General features: G+C 51.7%; 1 protein-coding gene across 2 annotated transcripts in view; it reads left to right on the forward strand.

Annotated features, from left to right (window-relative positions):
* Positions 1-6,000, forward strand: part of LOC112071446 (SPRY domain-containing SOCS box protein 4) — a 45,493-nt gene that overhangs the window by 19,310 nt on the left and 20,183 nt on the right. Inside the window, exon 2 of one of the 2 annotated variants that reach the window (XM_024138909.2) lies at positions 954-1,051. The exons of the other annotated variant lie outside the window; for it this stretch is intronic. The gene's annotated coding sequence lies outside the window, so the exon portion shown is untranslated. The remainder of the gene's footprint in view (positions 1-953; positions 1,052-6,000) is intronic. 2 annotated transcript variants of the gene reach the window in all.

The following is a 6,000-nucleotide window of genomic DNA, read 5'->3' on the forward strand; positions in this document are numbered from 1 at the left end:
AGATTGCAGGCCTCCCAAGTGCCGCAGCAGTCTAAGGCAGTGCTTGAGGCGTCACTACAGATCCGGGTTCGATCCCAGGCTGTGTCGCAGCCAGCCTCGACCGGGAGACCCATGAGGTGACGCACAATCCTTCCAGGTTAGGGGAGGTTTTGGCCAGCCGGGATGTCCTTGTGCCATCACGCTCTAGCGACACCTGTGGCGGGCCGTGCGCATGCATGCTGACACGGTCGCAAGGTGTATGGTGTTTTGTCCGACGCATTGGTGCGGCTGGCTTCCGGGTTAAGCGAGCAGTGCGACTTGGCAGTGTCGTGTTTCGGAGGACGCATGGCTCTCGACCTTAGCCTCTCCATAGTCCGTACAGGATTTGAAGCGATGGGGTGAGACTGTATCTACCAATTTGGATATCACGAAATTGGGGAGAAAAAACATGCAGATTACGACGCCTCATGAATACGGTTTCTCTCTCCATATCTCGCTCTTTCTGACTTAATGACTTGGTTCATTGGTATTGAGCTATTCTCACTTGGTACAGATTATCTTCTGCCTACAGCAGACTGGTTATGTAGTGGTTAGAGGATTCAGTCCTGTGATCTGGTCTGAGGAAGTGTCTAGTGCAGAGGCCTATAAAAGTAGCCAAGTGTACTGCACATCCAGGTTAGTGAAGTCCCTTACCCTCAGGTTTACTAGGTCACTGTTTGACTCTTAATAGCGCTACACCCAAGTGTAGTACCTTACATTTTAGTGTCCTTATCTTACACCTCCCAAGGCTCCTCCTGCCTTATCCCACGTCACTGTCTAGGCCCGTGTCCTGTCTTCTACTGGTTGTCTCATTGGATCCTCTCCTCCAATCCACTTTTAAGAGGTGAGGACCGCAAGTAATGTTTCCAGACACTGTCTATGTTCTGTCCTGATTCTACCTGCTGCCTCATTGGCTCCCTTCTGTTTTTCCTCAGGAAGTAGGCAGAACCACTGTCAAGGGATTGACCTGTTATTTTAGGACTTGGTGATGTGGTGGTTTGCTGTGGATGCCAGCTCTCGGATGGATTAACAAGTGAGCACAGCCACAGCCAGCATAACTCGGCTACTAATCATTTGCTCCTCACAGTTGATGTACCCAATTCCTTTATTGTTCATTTGACTGCATTTCAGACCCATTCAAAGTGTAAAATGTGCACAAAACGAGTGGATTTTTATTTTATTTTTTAAAATTAAACTAGGCAAGTCAGTTAAGAACATTCTTATTTACAATAACAGCCTACCCTGGACGATGCTGGGCCAATTGTGCGCAACCACATGGGACTCCAAATCACGGTTGGTTGTGATACAGGTTGGTATCGAACCAGGGTCTGTAGTGACGCCTCTAGCGATGCAGTGCCTTTAGACCGCTGCGCCATTTGACCTTCCTGACGCAACAAAAGTGCAGAGATGAGGTGCTGTCGTTTTATTCAGAGATACTAATAAAATATCTTGGACATGAAGCCAATTGGCTCGGAGTGCTTTTGATTGTTCATTCCTGTTGATGGAGCCACCAATGAGATTGTTCCCGTTTCTGTTACCCATGGGGCAGGGTGGGGAACCTGATCAGACCAGTTTGGGCTTACCTATCTGCTCGCCCAGGTAACCAGAGCCTTTAACCTGGGTACCTATTAATATTTGAACAGGGCTCAGCCCAAACAGCTGAAATGTTCTGTGGACCTGGAGAGAATGCCTTGGGTTTTAACCAACTGTATGATACTAGTACCACAAAGACAATATACAGTGAGTGCTAGACTACGTTGATAACCCACGTCCCCCCCATTGTGGATTTCATTCTAGAGCATTATTTGTCCATGTACCCCAAGCCCTTTATAAATTGTATAGGAGGTTCTCGTCTCGTGCACTAGTTCTACCCATGTGTAGCATCAACCTGCCACAGTCTGTTCCCAGGCGCTACTCAAACCTGTTTTTCTGGGCTGCTTTGTTGCCAGTACAGTGCTATTGTGTGATGACAAGTCATTATCTGTAATCTATCCATTAATTTGCATAACTGTTGGCTGATGGGATGGATGTGTGGCTCTGGCAAGGCAGGCAGCTGAATTGTAGCACAGGGATTTTGAGTTTACAAAGGAAGAGTATGAGAAGGAATAGACGAGGAGTTGTGAAAGAGGAGACACCTGCTGACCTTTCAACTTGACTGACCTCGTGTTTAATAGCACCTGGGTGTGTGTACTCGACCCAAGTGGATTACGCCTCTAGAATACACCTTGAGCTTCCAGTAAAACAGCTCCTGCAAAGTCTGACAGGACTTGGAACAAACGGCTTTATGTCTGTACTGGGGCCAGGTTTCAAATACTTCACTATCTGGATCCAACTTGTGGCAATGCATCTACTGACCCCCAGAGCAGTGCTAGTGTATGATGCCTGTCTGATCTTCTGTGATCCAGCTCTATAGGGAACTGTCCATTCTGCTCTCAGCTGGGTGCATATCTGGAGGAGCTGGATTACAGAAGCAGTGGGTAAAGGGGTGCTATTGTGCTCCTCAGTCTCCTTTTGTATATGAGATGGGAAGTCATTTGGACTAATGGCCTCATTGACCAACCCTGGCTGGCAACTCCCTTTTGATCTTTGCTGTGAAGTGATTCATATTCACTGTGTGGGTCTGTTTTAAGAGATAAAAGTAGCACCAATCTGTCAAGATAGCTGTTTGTGATGACGTGTTACTATTTTATAGCTAGCGTCCTGCAAGCTTCATAATGGTACTACCATTCCTCTTCATCTGCAAAACGTGTTCTGTTGCTCTTTGACTGCTTTCTCTCATCTCCCCACCTTGTCCCCCTCTCCCCCACCCTGCCTTCCTCGTCTTGAGCCATCTCTTTCCCTCATCTCCCCACCTTGTCCCCCTCACATTCATCTCCCGCACATCTGCCTTCAATCGTCTTGAGTCGAGATATCGTCCGCTCATCTCTCACCTGTCCCCCTCTCATCCACTCTGCCTTCTCGTCTTGTAGCATCTCTTCCTCATCGCTCGCCGAGAGACCTTGTGTTTTGTATGCCCCGTAGCTCTCTCATCCACCCATCCTTTGAGATGTCCAATTGAGCCAACTGCTCTGGTGGCATGGGAGTTTCCCTCATCTCCCATTGTCCCGCGCAGTCCTCTCAATCCCAGTGACCTTCTGGAAATGCGAGGGGGCCTACGATCACCATCTCTTTCCCGGCATCCTCCCCACCTTGTCCCGCCTCTCCCCCACCCAGCCTTCCTCGGTCTTGGGGAGCCATCTGCTTCAGTCGCAGCAACATCGTTCCCACCTTGGTCCCGCCCTCTCCCCACACTGCCTTCCTCGTCTGTGAGCCATCTCTTTCCTTCATCCTCCCCACCTTGTCCCCTCTCCCCCACCAGCCTCCTCTCTTGAGCCATCTCTTTCTTCATTCCTCCACCTTGTCCCCCTGCCCCCCCACACTGCCTTCCTCGTCTTGAGCCATCTCTTTCTCTACTCCCCACCTTTGTCCCCTTATCCTATCTCACCATCCTATTGGTGTCCATGATCATGCCATTTCTTTCCTCATCATCCCCACCTTGGCCCTCCTTCGCCACCTGCCTTCCTCGTCTTAGCCATCTCTTTCTTCGCTCAATCTCTCCACCTTGTCCCCCCTCTCCACAGTCTGTTCCTCGTCTTGAAGCCATCTCTTTCCCTCATCTCTCCACCTTGTCCCTCTCACCACCTGCCTTCTCTTTGAGCCATCTCTTTCCCTCATCTCTCCACCTTGTCCCCTCTCATCCACCTGCTTCCTCGTCTTAGCATTCTCTTTCCCTCATCTCCACCTTGTCCCCTGTCATCCACGCTCTGCCTCTCCGCTGACACTCTTCCCCTTCCCTGGTCCCCTCTCCCACACTGCCTTCCTCGTCTTTGAGCCATCTCTTCCTCATCTCCCCACCTTGTCCCCTCCTCCACCCTGCCTTCCTCGTCTTGAGCATCTCTTTCCCCATCTCCCACCTTGTCCCCTCTCCCCCACACTGTCTTCCTCGTCTTGAGCCATCTCTTTCTCTCATCTCCCCACCTTGTCCCCTCTCCCCCACCTGCCTTCCTCGTCTTGAGCCATCTCTCTTTCTCTCATCTCTCCACACTTGTCCCCCTCCCCCACACTGCCTTCCTCGTCTTGAGCCATCTTCTCCTCTCTTCTGCCCACCTTGTCCCCCTCTCCCCACACTCCTTCCTCGCTTTGAGCCATCTTTTTCTCATCATCCCCACCTTGTCCCCTCTCCCACCCTGCCTTCCTCGCTTGAGCCATCTCTTTCTCTTCATCTTTCCACCTTGTCCCCCCTCTTGGATCTCGACGGACCCTGTGTGGGTCTTGCGAAGAGCCAGTTCGCATCTTTCTTTCTCTTCAATATCTATGTCTCGCACCGCACTCGTCCCCTATCAGGTCGCTCTTCGCTGCACGTAGACGTTGAGGCATGACCCATCCGCTTCATCGTCATCAATACTCTCGCACAGGTTGTCCCCCTCGCTCTTCATGTTAATGATCAATGCTCCCTTCTCTGTTTGGTGCTGTGTTTTGACAGTTGTGAGACAACTGTTGTTACTAGCTAGTTGACTGACTCATACATGGTTGACTGTATTTTGTCAACATTGTGTGTTGAAATGGACTGGAATGTAGACACACGCAGCGGGTTGAAAGGGTTTCCAGCCTGTGCTCTGTGCTGGCCTCGGGACTCCTCACGTAGCGATGCGGTCACTAAACAGGAGCCCATGTGAAAACAAAGCAATGGAACCGACACATCTTAATGTATTCATACGCAGAAGCTGCATTGGGATTTTTATACAGTATGCATTTCAATTAATTAGCTGGTGGTTGTAGAATCTGTGTGGGGTATATACTTGACTCTGCTCTCTACAGCTTGTGTGATTAAGCCACCCCAGATTGAGGAAAGGGCATGGTGAGAGGAATGCCACTCTAAAGTGTGTGGGTGTAGAGTTGGTGGGAAGGCTTTCTTGTCTCTCATGGGAGAAACATGAGAGGGAAAGGGGATGGATAGGCACTGAGAAGGGTAGCGGAGAGGCGGGCATGGTTGCAAAGCTGAACAGTGAGAAGGTTAGATGGGAGAGGGTTGAAATGTTAACATGAACAAGTATGTCTTCATGCTCTCTCCATGCTTGGAAGGTGACGTCTGTGAGCGGAGTAACGTGATACAACTCTCCCACCATTCTGCTCTCCCTCTTTCTCCCTCAGTTTGCCTCTTCAGTCTCTCCTACTGAAGTAACACTACAGTGCTCTCACTCACATGAGGCTGTCTCTGCAGCAACCAGCGAAGTACATTCCAGCCAGGGAGGCTTTCAGCTCTGAGTGGCATGTCTCTTCTAGACGGAGTGGTCAATGGCATGTCTCTTCTAGACGGCGTGGTCAGTGGCATGTCTCTTCTAGACGGCGTGGTCAGTGGCATGTCTCTTCTAGACGGCGTGGTCAGTGGCGTGTCTCTTCTAGACGGCGTGGTCAGTGGCGTGTCTCTTCTAGACGGCGTGGTCAGTGGCGTGTCTCCTTCTATCCCGAACCGGCTCCACCCGGTTCCTGTGTCCTACCCCCGGCTGCGCGTGGTCTCCCCTCTCCCACCCTTCCCCCTCGCTACCCATCCCCCCCGCCACCCCCCTCCGTCCCCCACCCCCCTTTCTGGCCCCCGTCCACCCACCCGCTCCCACCCCCTCTCCACACCGCTCCGCTCTCCTCACCCCCCTTCCCCCTCTCCCACCCTTTACTGTATTCCTCTTCTAGGGCGGGGTGGCGTCAGTGACGTGTCTCCTAGGCGGCGTGGTCAGTGGCGTGTCTCTTTCTAGGCGGCGTGGCAGTGAGTGTCTCTTCTAGACGGCGTGGTCATGGCGTGTCCTCTTCTAGACGGCGTGGTCAGTGGCGTGTCTCTTCTAGGCGGCGTGGTCAGTGGCGTGTCTCTTCTAGGCGGCGTGGTCAGTGGCGTGTCTCTTCTAGGCGGCGTGGTCAGTGGCGTGTCTCTTCTAGGCGGCGTGGTCAGTG

Source organism: Salvelinus sp. IW2-2015, unplaced genomic scaffold (genome assembly GCF_002910315.2).
Source record: "Salvelinus sp. IW2-2015 unplaced genomic scaffold, ASM291031v2 Un_scaffold1617, whole genome shotgun sequence".
NCBI lineage: Eukaryota > Metazoa > Chordata > Actinopteri > Salmoniformes > Salmonidae > Salvelinus > Salvelinus sp. IW2-2015.